The 15,838-nt window shown below is 43.1% G+C and overlaps 1 protein-coding gene and 88 non-coding genes across 89 annotated transcripts in view; 88 read left to right on the forward strand and 1 right to left on the reverse strand.

The window, feature by feature from the left end:
- The window catches only part of LOC5517103 (L-threonine ammonia-lyase), a 48,994-nt gene that overhangs the window by 17,664 nt on the left and 15,492 nt on the right, over positions 1-15,838 (reverse strand). The gene's annotated exons all lie outside the window — the stretch shown is intronic.
- On the forward strand, positions 85-157 carry Trnat-agu. Its single transcript has one exon. It is a non-coding gene; the product is annotated as a tRNA-Thr (tRNA).
- Positions 246-319, forward strand: Trnat-cgu. The gene has a single exon. It is a non-coding gene; the product is annotated as a tRNA-Thr (tRNA).
- On the forward strand, positions 407-479 carry Trnat-ugu. The gene has a single exon. It is a non-coding gene; the product is annotated as a tRNA-Thr (tRNA).
- Positions 567-639, forward strand: Trnat-cgu. Its single transcript has one exon. It is a non-coding gene; the product is annotated as a tRNA-Thr (tRNA).
- On the forward strand, positions 728-801 carry Trnat-agu. Its single transcript has one exon. It is a non-coding gene; the product is annotated as a tRNA-Thr (tRNA).
- Positions 890-965, forward strand: Trnat-ugu. The gene has a single exon. It is a non-coding gene; the product is annotated as a tRNA-Thr (tRNA).
- Trnat-agu lies at positions 1,050-1,122 on the forward strand. Its single transcript has one exon. It is a non-coding gene; the product is annotated as a tRNA-Thr (tRNA).
- Positions 1,211-1,283, forward strand: Trnat-ugu. Its single transcript has one exon. It is a non-coding gene; the product is annotated as a tRNA-Thr (tRNA).
- On the forward strand, positions 1,374-1,446 carry Trnat-agu. Its single transcript has one exon. It is a non-coding gene; the product is annotated as a tRNA-Thr (tRNA).
- Positions 1,536-1,608, forward strand: Trnat-ugu. The gene has a single exon. It is a non-coding gene; the product is annotated as a tRNA-Thr (tRNA).
- On the forward strand, positions 1,697-1,769 carry Trnat-cgu. Its single transcript has one exon. It is a non-coding gene; the product is annotated as a tRNA-Thr (tRNA).
- Trnat-ugu lies at positions 2,019-2,091 on the forward strand. The gene has a single exon. It is a non-coding gene; the product is annotated as a tRNA-Thr (tRNA).
- Positions 2,180-2,252, forward strand: Trnat-cgu. The gene has a single exon. It is a non-coding gene; the product is annotated as a tRNA-Thr (tRNA).
- On the forward strand, positions 2,502-2,574 carry Trnat-ugu. Its single transcript has one exon. It is a non-coding gene; the product is annotated as a tRNA-Thr (tRNA).
- Trnat-cgu lies at positions 2,665-2,737 on the forward strand. Its single transcript has one exon. It is a non-coding gene; the product is annotated as a tRNA-Thr (tRNA).
- On the forward strand, positions 2,826-2,898 carry Trnat-agu. Its single transcript has one exon. It is a non-coding gene; the product is annotated as a tRNA-Thr (tRNA).
- On the forward strand, positions 2,987-3,059 carry Trnat-ugu. The gene has a single exon. It is a non-coding gene; the product is annotated as a tRNA-Thr (tRNA).
- Trnat-agu lies at positions 3,150-3,222 on the forward strand. Its single transcript has one exon. It is a non-coding gene; the product is annotated as a tRNA-Thr (tRNA).
- Trnat-ugu lies at positions 3,312-3,384 on the forward strand. The gene has a single exon. It is a non-coding gene; the product is annotated as a tRNA-Thr (tRNA).
- Trnat-ugu lies at positions 3,473-3,545 on the forward strand. Its single transcript has one exon. It is a non-coding gene; the product is annotated as a tRNA-Thr (tRNA).
- Positions 3,795-3,867, forward strand: Trnat-ugu. The gene has a single exon. It is a non-coding gene; the product is annotated as a tRNA-Thr (tRNA).
- Trnat-cgu lies at positions 3,958-4,030 on the forward strand. The gene has a single exon. It is a non-coding gene; the product is annotated as a tRNA-Thr (tRNA).
- On the forward strand, positions 4,119-4,191 carry Trnat-agu. Its single transcript has one exon. It is a non-coding gene; the product is annotated as a tRNA-Thr (tRNA).
- Trnat-ugu lies at positions 4,280-4,352 on the forward strand. The gene has a single exon. It is a non-coding gene; the product is annotated as a tRNA-Thr (tRNA).
- Trnat-ugu lies at positions 4,443-4,515 on the forward strand. Its single transcript has one exon. It is a non-coding gene; the product is annotated as a tRNA-Thr (tRNA).
- Trnat-agu lies at positions 4,605-4,677 on the forward strand. The gene has a single exon. It is a non-coding gene; the product is annotated as a tRNA-Thr (tRNA).
- Positions 4,766-4,838, forward strand: Trnat-agu. Its single transcript has one exon. It is a non-coding gene; the product is annotated as a tRNA-Thr (tRNA).
- On the forward strand, positions 4,927-5,002 carry Trnat-agu. Its single transcript has one exon. It is a non-coding gene; the product is annotated as a tRNA-Thr (tRNA).
- Positions 5,089-5,161, forward strand: Trnat-agu. Its single transcript has one exon. It is a non-coding gene; the product is annotated as a tRNA-Thr (tRNA).
- Positions 5,250-5,322, forward strand: Trnat-agu. The gene has a single exon. It is a non-coding gene; the product is annotated as a tRNA-Thr (tRNA).
- On the forward strand, positions 5,411-5,483 carry Trnat-ugu. Its single transcript has one exon. It is a non-coding gene; the product is annotated as a tRNA-Thr (tRNA).
- Positions 5,573-5,645, forward strand: Trnat-agu. The gene has a single exon. It is a non-coding gene; the product is annotated as a tRNA-Thr (tRNA).
- On the forward strand, positions 5,734-5,806 carry Trnat-agu. Its single transcript has one exon. It is a non-coding gene; the product is annotated as a tRNA-Thr (tRNA).
- On the forward strand, positions 5,894-5,966 carry Trnat-ugu. The gene has a single exon. It is a non-coding gene; the product is annotated as a tRNA-Thr (tRNA).
- On the forward strand, positions 6,055-6,127 carry Trnat-agu. Its single transcript has one exon. It is a non-coding gene; the product is annotated as a tRNA-Thr (tRNA).
- Trnat-agu lies at positions 6,216-6,291 on the forward strand. The gene has a single exon. It is a non-coding gene; the product is annotated as a tRNA-Thr (tRNA).
- Trnat-agu lies at positions 6,378-6,450 on the forward strand. Its single transcript has one exon. It is a non-coding gene; the product is annotated as a tRNA-Thr (tRNA).
- On the forward strand, positions 6,539-6,611 carry Trnat-ugu. Its single transcript has one exon. It is a non-coding gene; the product is annotated as a tRNA-Thr (tRNA).
- On the forward strand, positions 6,862-6,934 carry Trnat-agu. The gene has a single exon. It is a non-coding gene; the product is annotated as a tRNA-Thr (tRNA).
- On the forward strand, positions 7,024-7,096 carry Trnat-agu. Its single transcript has one exon. It is a non-coding gene; the product is annotated as a tRNA-Thr (tRNA).
- On the forward strand, positions 7,186-7,258 carry Trnat-agu. The gene has a single exon. It is a non-coding gene; the product is annotated as a tRNA-Thr (tRNA).
- Trnat-cgu lies at positions 7,347-7,419 on the forward strand. The gene has a single exon. It is a non-coding gene; the product is annotated as a tRNA-Thr (tRNA).
- On the forward strand, positions 7,508-7,583 carry Trnat-agu. The gene has a single exon. It is a non-coding gene; the product is annotated as a tRNA-Asn (tRNA).
- On the forward strand, positions 7,670-7,742 carry Trnat-agu. Its single transcript has one exon. It is a non-coding gene; the product is annotated as a tRNA-Thr (tRNA).
- On the forward strand, positions 7,831-7,903 carry Trnat-agu. The gene has a single exon. It is a non-coding gene; the product is annotated as a tRNA-Thr (tRNA).
- Positions 7,992-8,064, forward strand: Trnat-agu. The gene has a single exon. It is a non-coding gene; the product is annotated as a tRNA-Thr (tRNA).
- Trnat-agu lies at positions 8,154-8,226 on the forward strand. The gene has a single exon. It is a non-coding gene; the product is annotated as a tRNA-Thr (tRNA).
- On the forward strand, positions 8,315-8,387 carry Trnat-agu. Its single transcript has one exon. It is a non-coding gene; the product is annotated as a tRNA-Thr (tRNA).
- Trnat-ugu lies at positions 8,475-8,547 on the forward strand. The gene has a single exon. It is a non-coding gene; the product is annotated as a tRNA-Thr (tRNA).
- Trnat-ugu lies at positions 8,636-8,708 on the forward strand. The gene has a single exon. It is a non-coding gene; the product is annotated as a tRNA-Thr (tRNA).
- Positions 8,797-8,872, forward strand: Trnat-ugu. The gene has a single exon. It is a non-coding gene; the product is annotated as a tRNA-Thr (tRNA).
- On the forward strand, positions 8,959-9,031 carry Trnat-cgu. Its single transcript has one exon. It is a non-coding gene; the product is annotated as a tRNA-Thr (tRNA).
- Trnat-ugu lies at positions 9,120-9,192 on the forward strand. The gene has a single exon. It is a non-coding gene; the product is annotated as a tRNA-Thr (tRNA).
- On the forward strand, positions 9,281-9,353 carry Trnat-agu. Its single transcript has one exon. It is a non-coding gene; the product is annotated as a tRNA-Thr (tRNA).
- Positions 9,443-9,515, forward strand: Trnat-ugu. Its single transcript has one exon. It is a non-coding gene; the product is annotated as a tRNA-Thr (tRNA).
- Trnat-ugu lies at positions 9,604-9,676 on the forward strand. The gene has a single exon. It is a non-coding gene; the product is annotated as a tRNA-Thr (tRNA).
- On the forward strand, positions 9,764-9,836 carry Trnat-agu. Its single transcript has one exon. It is a non-coding gene; the product is annotated as a tRNA-Thr (tRNA).
- Positions 9,927-9,999, forward strand: Trnat-cgu. Its single transcript has one exon. It is a non-coding gene; the product is annotated as a tRNA-Thr (tRNA).
- On the forward strand, positions 10,088-10,160 carry Trnat-agu. Its single transcript has one exon. It is a non-coding gene; the product is annotated as a tRNA-Thr (tRNA).
- Positions 10,250-10,322, forward strand: Trnat-agu. The gene has a single exon. It is a non-coding gene; the product is annotated as a tRNA-Thr (tRNA).
- Positions 10,412-10,484, forward strand: Trnat-agu. Its single transcript has one exon. It is a non-coding gene; the product is annotated as a tRNA-Thr (tRNA).
- Trnat-cgu lies at positions 10,574-10,646 on the forward strand. Its single transcript has one exon. It is a non-coding gene; the product is annotated as a tRNA-Thr (tRNA).
- Trnat-agu lies at positions 10,896-10,968 on the forward strand. Its single transcript has one exon. It is a non-coding gene; the product is annotated as a tRNA-Thr (tRNA).
- Positions 11,057-11,129, forward strand: Trnat-agu. The gene has a single exon. It is a non-coding gene; the product is annotated as a tRNA-Thr (tRNA).
- On the forward strand, positions 11,379-11,451 carry Trnat-agu. The gene has a single exon. It is a non-coding gene; the product is annotated as a tRNA-Thr (tRNA).
- Trnat-agu lies at positions 11,542-11,614 on the forward strand. Its single transcript has one exon. It is a non-coding gene; the product is annotated as a tRNA-Thr (tRNA).
- On the forward strand, positions 11,703-11,775 carry Trnat-cgu. The gene has a single exon. It is a non-coding gene; the product is annotated as a tRNA-Thr (tRNA).
- On the forward strand, positions 11,864-11,936 carry Trnat-ugu. The gene has a single exon. It is a non-coding gene; the product is annotated as a tRNA-Thr (tRNA).
- On the forward strand, positions 12,027-12,099 carry Trnat-agu. The gene has a single exon. It is a non-coding gene; the product is annotated as a tRNA-Thr (tRNA).
- On the forward strand, positions 12,189-12,261 carry Trnat-ugu. Its single transcript has one exon. It is a non-coding gene; the product is annotated as a tRNA-Thr (tRNA).
- Trnat-cgu lies at positions 12,350-12,422 on the forward strand. Its single transcript has one exon. It is a non-coding gene; the product is annotated as a tRNA-Thr (tRNA).
- Trnat-ugu lies at positions 12,672-12,744 on the forward strand. Its single transcript has one exon. It is a non-coding gene; the product is annotated as a tRNA-Thr (tRNA).
- Trnat-cgu lies at positions 12,835-12,907 on the forward strand. The gene has a single exon. It is a non-coding gene; the product is annotated as a tRNA-Thr (tRNA).
- Positions 12,996-13,068, forward strand: Trnat-agu. The gene has a single exon. It is a non-coding gene; the product is annotated as a tRNA-Thr (tRNA).
- Positions 13,157-13,229, forward strand: Trnat-ugu. Its single transcript has one exon. It is a non-coding gene; the product is annotated as a tRNA-Thr (tRNA).
- Trnat-agu lies at positions 13,320-13,392 on the forward strand. The gene has a single exon. It is a non-coding gene; the product is annotated as a tRNA-Thr (tRNA).
- On the forward strand, positions 13,482-13,554 carry Trnat-agu. The gene has a single exon. It is a non-coding gene; the product is annotated as a tRNA-Thr (tRNA).
- Positions 13,644-13,719, forward strand: Trnat-agu. Its single transcript has one exon. It is a non-coding gene; the product is annotated as a tRNA-Thr (tRNA).
- On the forward strand, positions 13,806-13,878 carry Trnat-ugu. Its single transcript has one exon. It is a non-coding gene; the product is annotated as a tRNA-Thr (tRNA).
- Trnat-ugu lies at positions 13,968-14,040 on the forward strand. Its single transcript has one exon. It is a non-coding gene; the product is annotated as a tRNA-Thr (tRNA).
- Positions 14,131-14,206, forward strand: Trnat-agu. Its single transcript has one exon. It is a non-coding gene; the product is annotated as a tRNA-Thr (tRNA).
- Trnat-ugu lies at positions 14,293-14,365 on the forward strand. The gene has a single exon. It is a non-coding gene; the product is annotated as a tRNA-Thr (tRNA).
- On the forward strand, positions 14,920-14,992 carry Trnat-cgu. Its single transcript has one exon. It is a non-coding gene; the product is annotated as a tRNA-Thr (tRNA).
- Trnat-ugu lies at positions 15,080-15,152 on the forward strand. The gene has a single exon. It is a non-coding gene; the product is annotated as a tRNA-Thr (tRNA).
- On the forward strand, positions 15,241-15,313 carry Trnat-cgu. The gene has a single exon. It is a non-coding gene; the product is annotated as a tRNA-Thr (tRNA).
- Positions 15,403-15,475, forward strand: Trnat-cgu. Its single transcript has one exon. It is a non-coding gene; the product is annotated as a tRNA-Thr (tRNA).
- On the forward strand, positions 15,564-15,639 carry Trnat-agu. The gene has a single exon. It is a non-coding gene; the product is annotated as a tRNA-Thr (tRNA).
- On the forward strand, positions 15,726-15,798 carry Trnat-ugu. The gene has a single exon. It is a non-coding gene; the product is annotated as a tRNA-Thr (tRNA).

Consider the following 15,838-nt stretch of genomic DNA (forward strand, 5'->3'; position numbering starts at 1 on the left):
CGTTTTTTTACGCAGCTATTTTTAGATTCTTCCAGGTCTAAAATGCTAATCCTTAAAATATCAAGATCTTTCTGTCAGCGTACTGCCTCTGTAGCTCAGTGGTTAGAGCACTGGTCTAGTAAACCAGGGGTCGAGAGTTCGAGTCTCTCCAGAGGCTGCGCACTTTTTTTACGCAGCTATTTTTAGATTCTTCCAGGTCTAAAATGCTTGTCCTTAAAATATCAAGATCTTCCTGTCAGCGTACTGCCTCTGTAGCTCAGTGGTTAGAGCACTGGTCTTGTAAACCAGAGGGCCGAGAGTTCGGTTCTATCTAGAGGCTGCGCATTTTTTTACGCAGCTATTTTTAGATTCTTCCAGGTCTAAAATGCTAGTCCTTAAAATATCAAGATCTTTCTGTCAGCGTACTGCCTCTGTAGCTCAGTGGTTAGAGCACTGGTCTTGTAAACCAGGGGTCGAGAGTTCGAGTCTCTCCAAAGGCTATGCATTTTTTTACGCAGCTATTTTTAGATTCTTCCAGGTCTAAAATGCTTGTCCTTAAAATATCAAGATCTTTCTGTCAGCGTACTGCCTCTGTAGGTTACTGGTTAGAGCACTGGTCTCGTAAACCAGGGGTCGAGAGTTCGAGTCTCTCTAGAGGCTACGCCTAATCATTTTGACAAATTGATTTATCGAAATTGAATTGAAACATCATTTAAAATACTAATACTAGCATGAATGTGCAAGCTTAACCTTCTGTAGCTCAGTGGTTAGAGCACTGGTCTAGTAAACCAGGGATCAAGAGTTCGACTCTCTCCAGAGGCTGCGCACTTTTTTTACGCAGGTATTTTTAGATTCTTCCAGGTCTAAAATGCTTGTCCTTAAAATATCAAGATCTTTCTGTCAGCGTACTGCCTCTGTAGCTCAGTGGTTAGAGCACTGGTCTTGTAAACCAGGGGTCGAGAGTTCGAGTCTTTTTAGAGCCTGCGCGTTTTTTTACGCAGCTATTTTTAGATTCTTCCAGGTCTAAAATGCTAGTCCTTAAAATATCAAGATCTTTCTGTCAGCGTACTGCCTCTGTAGCTCAGTGGTTAGAGCACTGGTCTAGTAAACCAGGGGTCGAGAGTTCGAGTCTCTCCAGAGGCTGCGCACTTTTTTTACGCAACTATTTTTAGATTCTTGCAGGTCTAAAATGCTTGTCCTTAAAATATCAAGATCTTTCTGTAAGCGTACTGCCTCTGTAGCTCAGTGGTTAGAGCACTGGTCTTGTAAACCAGGGGTCGAGAGTTCGAGTCTCTCCAGAGGCTGTGCATTTATTTTTTACGCAGCTATTTTTAGATTCTTCCAGGTCTAAAATGCTTGTCCTTAAAATATCGAGATCTTTCTGTCAGCGTACTGCCTCTGTAGCTCAGTGGTTAGAGCACTGGTCTAGTAAACCAGGGGTCGAGAGTTCGAGTCTCTCCAGAGGCTGCACACTTTCTTTTACGCAGCTATTTTTAGATTCTTGCAGGTCTAAAATGCTAGTCCTTAAAATATCAAGATCTGTCTGTCAGCGTACTGCCTCTGTAGCTCAGTGGTTAGAGCACTGGTCTTGTAAACCAGGGGTCGAGAGTTCGAGTCTCTCTAGAGGCTATGCATTTTTTTTACGCAGCTATTTTTAGATTCTTCCAGGTCTAAAATGCTTGTCCTTAAAATATCAAGATCTTTCTGTCAGCGTACTGCCTCTGTAGGTTAGTGGTTAGAGCACTGGTCTCGTAAACCAGGGGTCGAGAGTTCGAGTCTCTCTAGAGGCTACGCCTAATCATTTTGACAAATTGATTTATCGAAATTGAATTGAAACATCATTTAAAATAATAATACTAGCATGAATGTGAAAGCTTAACCTTCTGTAGCTCAGTCTTTAGAGCACTGGTCTAGTAAACCAGGGATCAAGAGTTCGTCTCTCTCCAGAGGCTGCGCACTTTTTTACGCAACTATTTTTAGATTCTTCCAGGTCTAAAATGCTTGTCCTTAAAATATCAAGATCTGTCTGTCAGCGTACTGCCTCTGTAGCTCAGTGGTTAGAGCACTGGTCTTGTAAACCAGGGGTCGAGAGTTCGAGTCTCTCTAGAGGCTATGCATTTTTTTTACGCAGCTATTTTTAGATTCTTCCAGGTCTAAAATGCTTGTCCTTAAAATATCAAGATCTTTCTGTCAGCGTACTGCCTCTGTAGGTTAGTGGTTAGAGCACTGGTCTCGTAAACCAGGGGTCGAGAGTTCGAGTCTCTCTAGAGGCTACGCCTAATCATTTTGACAAATTGATTTATCGAAATTGAATTGAAACATCATTTAAAATAATAATACTAGCATGAATGTGAAAGCTTAACCCTCTGTAGCTCAGTCTTTAGAGCACTGGTCTAGTAAACCAGGGATCAAGAGTTCGTCTCTCTCCAGAGGCTGCGCACTTTTTTACGCAACTATTTTTAGATTCTTCCAGGTCTAAAATGCTTGTCCTTAAAATATCAAGATCTTTCTGTAAGCGTACTGCCTCTGTAGCTCAGTGGTTAGAGCACTGGTCTTGTAAACCAGGGGTCGAGAGTTCGAGTCTCTCCAGAGGCTGTGCATTTATTTTTTACGCAGCTATTTTTCGATTCTTCCAGGTCTAAAATGCTTGTCCTTAAAATATCAAGATCTTTCTGTCAGCGTACTGCCTCTGGAGCTCAGTGGTTAGAGCACTTGTCTCGTAAACCAGGGGTCGAGAGTTCGACTCCCTCCAGAGGCTGCGCACTTTTTTTACGCAGCTATTGTTAGATTCTTTCAGGTCTAAAATGCTTGTCCTTAAAATATCAAGATCTTTCTGTCAGCGTACTGCCTCTGTAGCTCAGTGGTTCGAGCACTGGTCTAGTAAACCAGGGGTCGAGAGTTCGAGTCTCTCCAGAGGCTGCGCACTTTTTTTACGCAACTATTTTTAGATTCTTGCAGGTCTAAAATGCTTGTCCTTAAAATATCAAGATCTTTCTGTAAGCGTACTGCCTCTGTAGCTCAGTGGTTAGAGCACTGGTCTTGTAAACCAGGGGTCGAGAGTTCGAGTCTCTCCAGAGGCTGTGCATTTATTTTTTACGCAGCTATTTTTAGATTCTTCCAGGTCTAAAATGCTTGTCCTTAAAATATCAAGATCTTTCTGTCAGCGTACTGCCTCTGTAGCTCAGTGGTTAGAGCACTGGTCTAGTAAACCAGGGGTCGAGAGTTCGAGTCTCTCCAGAGGCTGCACACTTTCTTTTACGCAGCTATTTTTAGATTCTTGCAGGTCTAAAATGCTAGTCCTTAAAATATCAAGATCTTTCTGTCAGCGTACTGCCTCTGTAGCTCAGTGGTTAGAGCACTGGTCTTGTAAACCAGGGGTCGAGAGTTCGAGTCTCTCCAGAAGCTATGCATTTTTTTTACGCAGCTATTTTTAGATTCTTCCAGGTCTAAAATGCTTGTCCTTAAAATATCAAGATCTTTCTGTCAGCGTACTGCCTCTGTAGGTTAGTGGTTAGAGCACTGGTCTCGTAAACCAGGGGTCGAGAGTTCGAGTCTTTCTAGAGGCTACGCCTAATCATTTTGACAAATTGATTTATCGAAATTGAATTGAAACATCATTTAAAATAATAATACTAGCATGAATGTGAAAGCTTAACCCTCTGTAGCTCAGTCTTTAGAGCACTGGTCTAGTAAACCAGGGATCAAGAGTTCGTCTCTCTCCAGAGGCTGCGCACTTTTTTACGCAACTATTTTTAGATTCTTCCAGGTCTAAAATGCTTGTCCTTAAAATATCAAGATCTTTCTGTAAGCGTACTGCCTCTGTAGCTCAGTGGTTAGAGCACTGGTCTTGTAAACCAGGGGTCGAGAGTTCGAGTCTCTCCAGAGGCTGTGCATTTATTTTTTACGCAGCTATTTTTCGATTCTTCCAGGTCTAAAATGCTTGTCCTTAAAATATCAAGATCTTTCTGTCAGCGTACTGCCTCTGTAGCTCAGTGGTTAGAGCACTTGTCTCGTAAACCAGGGGTCGAGAGTTCGACTCCCTCCAGAGGCTGCGCACTTTTTTTACGCAGCTATTGTTAGATTCTTTCAGGTCTAAAATGCTTGTCCTTAAAATATCAAGATCTTTCTGTCAGCGTACTGCCTCTGTAGCTCAGTGGTTCGAGCACTGGTCTAGTAAACCAGGGGTCGAGAGTTCGAGTCTCTCCAGAGGCTGCGCACTTTTTTTACGCAACTATTTTTAGATTCTTCCAGGTCTAAAATGCTTGTCCTTAAATAATCAAGATCTTTCTGTAAGCGTACTGCCTCTGTAGCTCAGTGGTTAGAGCACTGGTCTTGTAAACCAGGGGTCGAGAGTTCGAGTCTCTCCAGAGGCTGTGCATTTATTTTTTACGCAGCTATTTTTAGATTCTTCCAGGTCTAAAATGCTTGTCCTTAAAATATCAAGATCTTTCTGTCAGCGTACTGCCTCTGTAGCTCAGTGGTTAGAGCACTGGTCTAGTAAACCAGGGGTCGAGAGTTCGAGTCTCTCCAGAGGCTGCACACTTTCTTTTACGCAGCTATTTTTAGATTCTTGCAGGTCTAAAATGCTAGTCCTTAAAATATCAAGATCTTTCTGTCAGCGTACTGCCTCTGTAGCTCAGTGGTTAGAGCACTGGTCTAGTAAACCAGGGGTCGAGAGTTCGAGTCTCTCCAGAGGCTGCGCAGTTTTTTTACGCAGCTTTTTTTAGATTCTTCCAGGTCTAAAATGCTTGTCCATATAATATCAAGATCTTTCTGTCAGCGTACTGCCTTTGTAGCTCAGTGGTTAGAGCACTGGTCTAGTAAACCAGGGGTCGAGAGTTCGAGTCTCTTCAGAGGCTGCGCACGTTTTTTACGCAGCTTTTTTTAGATTCTTCCAGGTCTAAAATGCTTGTCCTCAAAATATGAAGATCTTTCTGTCAGCGTACTGCCTCTGTAGCTCAGTGGTTAGAGCACTGGTCTAGTAAACCAGGGGTCGAGAGTTCGAGTCTCTCCAGAGCCTGCACACTTTCTTTTACGCAGCTATTTTTAGATTCTTGCAGGTCTAAAATGCTAGTCCTTAAAATATCAAGATCTTTCTGTCAGCGTACTGCCTCTGTAGCTCAGTGGTTAGAGCACTGGTCTAGTAAACCAGGGGTCGAGAGTTCGAGTCTCTTCAGAGGCTGCGCACGTTATTTACGCAGCTTTTTTTAGATTCTTCCAGGTCTAAAATGCTTGTCCTTAAAATATCAAGATCTTTCTGTCAGCGTACTGCCTCTGTAGCTCAGTGGTTAGAGCACTGGTCTTGTAAACCAGGGGTCGAGAGTTCGAGTCTCTCTAGAGGCTGCTCATTTTTTTTAAGCAGCTATTTTTAGATTCTTCCAAGTCTAAAATGCTAGTCCATATAATATCAAGATCTTTCTGTCAGCGTACTGCCTCTGTAGCTCAGTGGTTAGAGCACTGGTCTAGTAAACCAGGGGTCGAGAGTTCGAGTCTCTCCAGAGGCTGCACACTTTCTTTTACGCAGCTATTTTTAGATTCTTGCAGGTCTAAAATGCTAGTCCTTAAAATATCAAGATCTTTCTGTCAGCGTACTGCCTCTGTAGCTCAGTGGTTAGAGCACTGGTCTAGTAAACCAGGGGTCGAGAGTTCGAGTCTCTTCAGAGGCTGCGCACGTTATTTACGCAGCTTTTTTTAGATTCTTCCAGGTCTAAAATGCTTGTCCTTAAAATATCAAGATCTTTCTGTCAGCGTACTGCCTCTGTAGCTCAGTTGTTAGAGCACTGGTCTTGTAAACCAGGGGTCGAGAGTTCGAGTCTCTCTAGAGGCTGCGCATTTTTTTACGCAACTATTTTTAGATTCTTCCAGGTCTAAAATGCTTGTCCTTAAAATATCAAGATCTTTCTGTAAGCGTACTGCCTCTGTAGCTCAGTGGATAGAGCACTGGTCTAGTAAACCAGGGGTCGAGAGTTCGAGTCTCTCCAGAGGCTGCGCAGTTTTTTTACGCAGCTTTTTTTAGATTTTTCCAGGTCTAAAATGCTTGTCCATATAATATCAAGATCTTTCTGTCAGCGTACTGCCTTTGTAGCTCAGTGGTTAGAGCACTGGTCTAGTAAACCAGGGGTCGAGAGTTCGAGTCTCTTCAGAGGCTGCGCACGTTTTTTACGCAGCTTTTTTTAGATTCTTCCAGGTCTAAAATGCTTGTCCTCAAAATATGAAGATCTTTCTGTCAGCGTACTGCCTCTGTAGCTCAGTGGTTAGAGCACTGGTCTAGTAAACCAGGGGTCGAGAGTTCGAGTCTCTCCAGAGCCTGCACACTTTCTTTTACGCAGCTATTTTTAGATTCTTGCAGGTCTAAAATGCTAGTCCTTAAAATATCAAGATCTTTCTGTCAGCGTACTGCCTCTGTAGCTCAGTGGTTAGAGCACTGGTCTAGTAAACCAGGGGTCGAGAGTTCGAGTCTCTCCAGAGGCTATGCATTTTTTTTATGCAGCTATTTTTAGATTCTTCCAGGTCTAAAATGCTTGTCCTTAAAATATCAAGATCTTTCTGTCAGCGTACTGCCTCTGTAGGTTAGTGGTTAGAGCGCTGGTCTCGTAAACCAGGGGTCGAGAGTTCGAGTCTCTCTAGAGGCTACGCCTAATCATTTTGACAAATTGATTTATCGAAATTGAATTGAAACATCATTTAAAATAATAATACTAGCATGAATGTGAAAGCTTAACCCTCTGTAGCTCAGTGGTTAGAGCACGGGTCTAGTAAACCAGGGATCAAGAGTTCGTCTCTCTCCAGAGGCTGCGCACTTTTTTTACGCAGGTATTTTTAGATTCTTCCAGGTCTAAAATGCTTGTCCTCAAAATATGAAGATCTTTCTGTCAGCGTACTGCCTCTGTAGCTCAGTGGTTAGAGCACTGGTCTAGTAAACCAGGGGTCGAGAGTTCGAGTCTCTCCAGAGGCTGCACACTTTCTTTTACGCAGCTATTTTTAGATTCTTGCAGGTCTAAAATGCTAGTCCTTAAAATATCAAGATCTTTCTGTCAGCGTACTGCCTCTGTAGCTCAGTGGTTAGAGCACTGGTCTAGTAAACCAGGGGTCGAGAGTTCGAGTCTCTCCAGAGGCTGCACACTTTCTTTTACGCAGCTATTTTTAGATTCTTGCAGGTCTAAAATGCTAGTCCTTAAAATATCAAGATCTTTCTGTCAGCGTACTGCCTCTGTAGCTCAGTGGTTAGAGCACTGGTCTAGTAAACCAGGGGTCGAGAGTTCGAGTCTCTCCAGAGGCTGCGCAGTTTTTTTACGCAGCTTTTTTTAGATTCTTCCAGGTTTAAAATGCTTGTCCATATAATATCAAGATCTTTCTGTCAGCGTACTGCCTTTGTAGCTCAGTGGTTAGAGCACTGGTCTAGTAAACCAGGGGTCGAGAGTTCGAGTCTCTTCAGAGGCTGCGCACGTTTTTTACGCAGCTTTTTTTAGATTCTTCCAGGTCTAAAATGCTTGTCCTCAAAATATGAAGATCTTTCTGTCAGAGTACTGCCTCTGTAGCTCAGTGGTTAGAGCACTGGTCTATTAAACCAGGGGTCGAGAGTTCGAGTCTCTCCAGAGCCTGCACACTTTCTTTTACGCAGCTATTTTTAGATTCTTGCAGGTCTAAAATGCTAGTCCTTAAAATATCAAGATCTTTCTGTCAGCGTACTGCCTCTGTAGCTCAGTGGTTAGAGCACTGGTCTAGTAAACCAGGGGTCGAGAGTTCGAGTCTCTTCAGAGGCTGCGCACGTTATTTACGCAGCTTTTTTTAGATTCTTCCAGGTCTAAAATGCTTGTCCTTAAAATATCAAGATCTTTCTGTCAGCGTACTGCCTCTGTAGCTCAGTGGTTAGAGCACTGGTCTTGTAAACCAGGGGTCGAGAGTTCGAGTCTCTCTAGAGGCTGCTCATTTTTTTTAAGCAGCTATTTTTAGATTCTTCCAAGTCTAAAATGCTAGTCCATATAATATCAAGATCTTTCTGTCAGCGTACTGCCTCTGTAGCTCAGTGGTTAGAGCACTGGTCTAGTAAACCAGGGGTCGAGAGTTCGAGTCTCTCCAGAGGCTGCACACTTTCTTTTACGCAGCTATTTTTAGATTCTTGCAGGTCTAAAATGCTAGTCCTTAAAATATCAAGATCTTTCTGTCAGCGTACTGCCTCTGTAGCTCAGTGGTTAGAGCACTGGTCTAGTAAACCAGGGGTCGAGAGTTCGAGTCTCTTCAGAGGCTGCGCACGTTATTTACGCAGCTTTTTTTAGATTCTTCCAGGTCTAAAATGCTTGTCCTTAAAATATCAAGATCTTTCTGTCAGCGTACTGCCTCTGTAGCTCAGTGGTTAGAGCACTGGTCTTGTAAACCAGGGGTCGAGAGTTCGAGTCTCTCTAGAGGCTGCGCATTTTTTTACGCAACTATTTTTAGATTCTTCCAGGTCTAAAATGCTTGTCCTTAAAATATCAAGATCTTTCGGTAAGCGTACTGCCTCTGTAGCTCAGTGGTTAGAGCACTGGTCTAGTAAAACAGGGGTCGAGAGTTCGAGTCTCTCCAGAGGCTGCGCAGTTTTTTTACGCAGCTTTTTTTAGATTCTTCCAGGTCTAAAATGCTTGTCCATATAATATCAAGATCTTTCTGTCAGCGTACTGCCTTTGTAGCTCAGTGGTTAGAGCACTGGTCTAGTAAACCAGGGGTCGAGAGTTCGAGTCTCTTCAGAGGCTGCGCACGTTTTTTACGCAGCTTTTTTTAGATTCTTCCAGGTATAAAATGCTTGTCCTCAAAATATGAAGATCTTTCTGTCAGCGTACTGCCTCTGTAGCTCAGTGGTTAGAGCACTGGTCTAGTAAACCAGGGGTCGAGAGTTCGAGTCTTTCCAGAGCCTGCACACTTTCTTTTACGCAGCTATTTTTAGATTCTTGCAGGTCTAAAATGCTAGTCCTTAAAATATCAAGATCTTTCTGTCAGCGTACTGCCTCTGTAGCTCAGTGGTTAGAGCACTGGTCTAGTAAACCAGGGGTCGAGAGTTCGAGTCTCTTAAGAGGCTGCGCACGTTATTTACGCAGCTTTTTTTAGATTCTTCCAGGTCTAAAATGCTTGTCCTTAAAATATCAAGATCTTTCTGTCAGCGTACTGCCTCTGTAGCTCAGTGGTTAGAGCACTGGTCTTGTAAACCAGGGGTCGAGAGTTCGAGTCTCTCTAGAGGCTGCTCATTTTTTTTAAGCAGCTATTTTTAGATTCTTCCAAGTCTAAAATGCTAGTCCATATAATATCAAGATCTTTCTGTCAGCGTACTGCCTCTGTAGCTCAGTGGTTAGAGCACTGGTCTAGTAAACCAGGGGTCAAGAGTTCGAGTCTCTCCAGAGGCTGCACACTTTCTTTTACGCAGCTATTTTTAGATTCTTGCAGGTCTAAAATGCTAGTCCTTAAAATATCAAGATCTTTCTGTTAGCGTACTGCCTCTGTAGCTCAGTGGTTAGAGCACTGGTCTAGTAAACCAGGGGTCGAGAGTTCGAGTCTCTTCAGAGGCTGCGCACGTTATTTACGCAGCTTTTTTTAGATTCTTCCAGGTCTAAAATGCTTGTCCTTAAAATATCAAGATCTTTCTGTCAGCGTACTGCCTCTGTAGCTCAGTGGTTAGAGCACTGGTCTTGTAAACCAGGGGTCGAGAGTTCGAGTCTCTCTAGAGGCTGCGCATTTTTTTACGCAACTATTTTTAGATTCTTCCAGGTCTAAAATGCTTGTCCTTAAAATATCAAGATCTTTCTGTAAGCGTACTGCCTCTGTAGCTCAGTGGTTAGAGCACTGGTCTTGTAAACCAGGGGTCGAGAGTTCGAGTCTCTCCAGAGGCTGTGCATTTATTTTTTACGCAGCTATTTTTAGATTCTTCCAGGTCTAAAATGCTTGTCCTTAAAATATCAAGATCTTTCTGTCAGCGTACTGCCTCTGTAGCTCAGTGGTTAGAGCACTTGTCTCGTAAACCAGGGGTCGAGAGTTCGACTCCCTCCAGAGGCTGCGCAATTTTTTTACGCAGCTATTGTTAGATTCTTTCAGGTCTAAAATGCTTGTCCTCAAAATATGAAGATCTTTCTGTCAGCGTACTGCCTCTGTAGCTCAGTGGTTAGAGCACTGGTCTAGTAAACCAGGGGTCGAGAGTTCGAGTCTCTCCAGAGGCTGCACACTTTCTTTTACGCAGCTATTTTTAGATTCTTGCAGGTCTAAAATGCTAGTCCTTAAAATATCAAGATCTTTCTGTCAGCGTACTGCCTCTGTAGCTCAGTGGTTAGAGCACTGGTCTAGTAAACCAGGGGTCGAGAGTTCGAGTCTCTCCAGAGGCTGCACACTTTCTTTTACGCAGCTATTTTTAGATTCTTGCAGGTCTAAAATGCTAGTCCTTAAAATATCAAGATCTTTCTGTCAGCGTACTGCCTCTGTAGCTCAGTGGTTAGAGCACTGGTCTAGTAAACCAGGGGTCGAGAGTTCGAGTCTCTCCAGAGGCTGCACACTTTCTTTTACGCAGCTATTTTTAGATTCTTGCAGGTCTAAAATGCTAGTCCTTAAAATATCAAGATCTTTCTGTCAGCGTACTGCCTCTGTAGGTTAGTGGTTAGAGCACTGGTCTCGTAAACCAGGGGTCGAGAGTTCGAGTCTCTCTAGAGGCTACGCCTAATCATTTTGACAAATTGATTTATCGAAATTGAATTGAAACATCATTTAAAATAATAATACTAGCATGAATGTGAAAGCTTAACCTTCTGTAGCTCAGTCTTTAGAGCACTGGTCTAGTAAACCAGGGATCAAGAGTTCGTCTCTCTCCAGAGGCTGCGCACTTTTTTACGCAACTATTTTTAGATTCTTCCAGGTCTAAAATGCTTGTCCTTAAAATATCAAGATCTGTCTGTCAGCGTACTGCCTCTGTAGCTCAGTGGTTAGAGCACTGGTCTTGTAAACCAGGGGTCGAGAGTTCGAGTCTCTCTAGAGGCTATGCATTTTTTTTACGCAGCTATTTTTAGATTCTTCCAGGTCTAAAATGCTTGTCCTTAAAATATCAAGATCTTTCTGTCAGCGTACTGCCTCTGTAGGTTAGTGGTTAGAGCACTGGTCTCGTAAACCAGGGGTCGAGAGTTCGAGTCTCTCTAGAGGCTACGCCTAATCATTTTGACAAATTGATTTATCGAAATTGAATTGAAACATCATTTAAAATAATAATACTAGCATGAATGTGAAAGCTTAACCCTCTGTAGCTCAGTCTTTAGAGCACTGGTCTAGTAAACCAGGGATCAAGAGTTCGTCTCTCTCCAGAGGCTGCGCACTTTTTTACGCAACTATTTTTAGATTCTTCCAGGTCTAAAATGCTTGTCCTTAAAATATCAAGATCTTTCTGTAAGCGTACTGCCTCTGTAGCTCAGTGGTTAGAGCACTGGTCTTGTAAACCAGGGGTCGAGAGTTCGAGTCTCTCCAGAGGCTGTGCATTTATTTTTTACGCAGCTATTTTTCGATTCTTCCAGGTCTAAAATGCTTGTCCTTAAAATATCAAGATCTTTCTGTCAGCGTACTGCCTCTGGAGCTCAGTGGTTAGAGCACTTGTCTCGTAAACCAGGGGTCGAGAGTTCGACTCCCTCCAGAGGCTGCGCACTTTTTTTACGCAGCTATTGTTAGATTCTTTCAGGTCTAAAATGCTTGTCCTTAAAATATCAAGATCTTTCTGTCAGCGTACTGCCTCTGTAGCTCAGTGGTTCGAGCACTGGTCTAGTAAACCAGGGGTCGAGAGTTCGAGTCTCTCCAGAGGCTGCGCACTTTTTTTACGCAACTATTTTTAGATTCTTGCAGGTCTAAAATGCTTGTCCTTAAAATATCAAGATCTTTCTGTAAGCGTACTGCCTCTGTAGCTCAGTGGTTAGAGCACTGGTCTTGTAAACCAGGGGTCGAGAGTTCGAGTCTCTCCAGAGGCTGTGCATTTATTTTTTACGCAGCTATTTTTAGATTCTTCCAGGTCTAAAATGCTTGTCCTTAAAATATCAAGATCTTTCTGTCAGCGTACTGCCTCTGTAGCTCAGTGGTTAGAGCACTGGTCTAGTAAACCAGGGGTCGAGAGTTCGAGTCTCTCCAGAGGCTGCACACTTTCTTTTACGCAGCTATTTTTAGATTCTTGCAGGTCTAAAATGCTAGTCCTTAAAATATCAAGATCTTTCTGTCAGCGTACTGCCTCTGTAGCTCAGTGGTTAGAGCACTGGTCTTGTAAACCAGGGGTCGAGAGTTCGAGTCTCTCCAGAAGCTATGCATTTTTTTTACGCAGCTATTTTTAGATTCTTCCAGGTCTAAAATGCTTGTCCTTAAAATATCAAGATCTTTCTGTCAGCGTACTGCCTCTGTAGGTTAGTGGTTAGAGCACTGGTCTCGTAAACCAGGGGTCGAGAGTTCGAGTCTCTCTAGAGGCTACGCCTAATCATTTTGACAAATTGATTTATCGAAATTGAATTGAAACATCATTTAAAATAATAATACTAGCATGAATGTGAAAGCTTAACCCTCTGTAGCTCAGTCTTTAGAGCACTGGTCTAGTAAACCAGGGATCAAGAGTTCGTCTCTCTCCAGAGGCTGCGCACTTTTTTACGCAACTATTTTTAGATTCTTCCAGGTCTAAAATGCTTGTCCTTAAAATATCAAGATCTTTCTGTAAGCGTACTGCCTCTGTAGCTCAGTGGTTAGAGCACTGGTCTTGTAAACCAGGGGTCGAGAGTTCGAGTCTCTCCAGAGGCTGTGCATTTATTTTTTACGCAGCTATTTTTCGATTCTTCCAGGTCTAAAATGCTTGTCCTTAAAATATCAAGATCTTTCTGTCAGCGTACTGCCTCTGTAGCTCAGTGGTTAGAGCACTTGTCTCGTAAACCAGGGGTCGAGAGTTCGACTCCCTCCAGAGGCTGCGCACGTTTTTTACGCAGCTATTGTTAGATTCTTTCAGGTCTAAAATGCTTGTCCTTAAAATATCAAGATCTTTCTGTCAGCGTACTGCCTCTGTAGCTCAGTGGTTCGAGCACTGGTCTAGTAAACCAGGGGTCGAGAGTTCGAGTCTCTCCAGAGGCTGCGCACTTTTTTTACGCAACTATTTTTAGATTCTTCCAGGTCTAAAATGCTTGTCCTTAAAATATCAAGATCTTTCTGTAAGCGTACTGCCTCTGTAGCTCAGTGGTTAGAGCACTGGTCTTGTAAACCAGGGGTCGAGAGTTCGAGTCTCTCCAGAGGCTGTGCATTTATTTTTTACGCAGCTATTTTTCGATTCTTCCAGGTCTAAAATGCTTGTCCTTAAAATATCAAGATCTTTCTGTCAGCGTACTGCCTCTGTAGCTCAGTGGTTAGAGCACTGGTCTAGTAAACCAGGGGTCGAGAGTTCGAGTCTCTCCAGAGGCTGCACACTTTCTTTTACGCAGCTATTTTTAGATTCTTGCAGGTCTAAAATGCTAGTCCTTAAAATATCAAGATCTTTCTGTCAGCGTACTGCCTCTGTAGCTCAGTGGTTAGAGCACTGGTCTAGTAAACCAGGGGTCGAGAGTTCGAGTCTCTCCAGAGGCTGCACACTTTCTTTTACGCAGCTATTTTTAGATTCTTGCAGGTCTAAAATGCTAGTCCTTAAAATATCAAGATCTTTCTGTCAGCGTACTGCCTCTGTAGCTCAGTGGTTAGAGCACTGGTCTAGTAAACCAGGGGTCGAGAGTTCGAGTCTCTCCAGAGCCTGCACACTTTCTTTTACGCAGCTATTTTTAGATTCTTGCAGGTCTAAAATGCTAGTCCTTAAAATATCAAGATCTTTCTGTCAGCGTACTGCCTCTGTAGCTCAGTGGTTAGAGCACTGGTCTTGTAAACCAGGGGTCGAGAGTTCGAGTCTCTCTAGAGGCTGCTCATTTTTTTTTAAGCAGCTATTTTTAGATTCTTCCAGGTCTAAAATGCTAGTCCATATAATATCAAGATCTTTCTGTCAGCGTACTGCCTCTGTAGCTCAGTGGTTAGAGCACTGGTCTTGTAAACCAGGGGTCGAGAGTTCGAGTCTCTCCAGAGGCTGTGCATTTATTTTTTACGCAGCTTTTTTTAGATTCTTCCAGGTCTAAAATGCTTGTCCTCAAAATATGAAGATCTTTCTGTCAGCGTACTGCCTCAGTAGCTCAGTGGTTAGAGCACTGGTCTAGTAAACCAGGGGTCGAGAGTTCGAGTCTCTCCAGAGCCTGCACACTTTCTTTTACGCAGCTATTTTTAGATTCTTGCAGGTCTAAAATGCTAGTCCTTAAAATATCAAGATCTTTCTGTCAGCGTACTGCCTCTGTAGCTCAGTGGTTAGAGCACTGGTCTTGTAAACCAGGGGTCGAGAGTTCGAGTCTCTCTAGAGGCTGCTCATTAGGTCTGTACTCGAGTATGCGTCGCCGGTGTGGGCTGCTCTACCGGAATACCTATCTGAGCACCTGGAGTCTATACAGAAAAGAGCTTTAAAAATCATTCTAAGGCACGAATATACGAGCTATAGTAGTGCCCTTGCCTCAACGTCTCTCCAATTTTTGTCTGAGAGAAGGGATGAAGCATGTCGGAAATTTATGGCAAGAGCTAAAACTGTTGAACCCTTAAAATCTGTGGTTAATAACATGACAACTGTCCAACATGGATATAATTTGAGATCAGGAAATGAGAAAATAATAGGACCGCAAGCTAAAACTTGTAGGTTTAGAGATTTTGTGACTGTGCGCTATTGTTAGTTTCTGTGTGACGACCTCTCACTTGTAATTCAGCCATGATAGCTGCAATGGTGTAGAAATAAACATATATTATTATTATTATTATTATTATTATTATTATTATTATTATTATTATTATTATAAGCAGCTATTTTTAGATTCTTCCAGGTCTAAAATGCTAGTCCATATAATATCAAGCTCTCTCTTTCCGCGTACTGCCTCTGTAGCTCAGTGGTTAGAGCACTGGTCTAGTAAACCAGGGGTCGAGAGTTCGAGTCTCTCCAGAGGCTGCGCAATTTTTTACGCAGCTATTTCTAGATTCTTCCAGGTCTAAAATGCTTGTCCTTGAAATATCAAGATCTTTCTGCCAGCGTAATTCCTCTGTAGCTCAGTGGTTATAGCACTGGTCTAGTAAACCAGGGGTCGAGAGTTCGAGTCTCTCCAGAGGCTGCGCACGTTTTTTACGCAGCTTTTATTAGATTCTTCCAGGTCTAAAATGCTTGTCCTCAAAATATGAAGATCTTTCTGTCAGCGTACTGCCTCTGTAGCTCAGTGGTTAGAGCACTGGTCTAGTAAACCAGGGGTCGAGAGTTCGAGTCTCTCCAGAGGCTGCACACTTTCTTTTACGCAGCTATTTTTAGATTCTTGCAGGTCTAAAATGCTAGTCCTTAAAATATCAAGATCTTTCTGTCAGCGTACTGCCTCTGTAGCTCAGTGGTTAGAGCACTGGTCTAGTAAACCAGGGGTCGAGAGTTCGAGTCTCTTCAGAGGCTGCGCACGTTTTTTACGCAGCTTTTTTTAGATTCTTCCAGGTCTAAAATGCTTGTCCTCAAAATTTGAAGATCTTTCTGTCAGCGTACTGCCTCTGTAGCTCAGTGGTTAGAGCACTGGTCTAGTAAACCAGGGGTCGAGAGTTCGAGTCTCTCCAGAGCCTGCACACTTTCTTTTACGCAGCTATTTTTAGATTCTTGCAGGTCTAAAATGCTAGTCCTTAAAATATCAAGATCTTTCTGTCAGCGTACTGCCTCTGTAGCTCAGTGGTTAGAGCACTGGTCTAGTAAACCAGGGGTCGAGAGTTTGAGTCTCTCCAGAGGCTGCACACTTTCTTTTACGCAGCTATTTTTAGATTCTTGCAG

The sequence above is a fragment of the Nematostella vectensis genome, chromosome 1, assembly GCF_932526225.1.
Source record: "Nematostella vectensis chromosome 1, jaNemVect1.1, whole genome shotgun sequence".
Taxonomy (NCBI): domain Eukaryota; kingdom Metazoa; phylum Cnidaria; class Anthozoa; order Actiniaria; family Edwardsiidae; genus Nematostella; species Nematostella vectensis.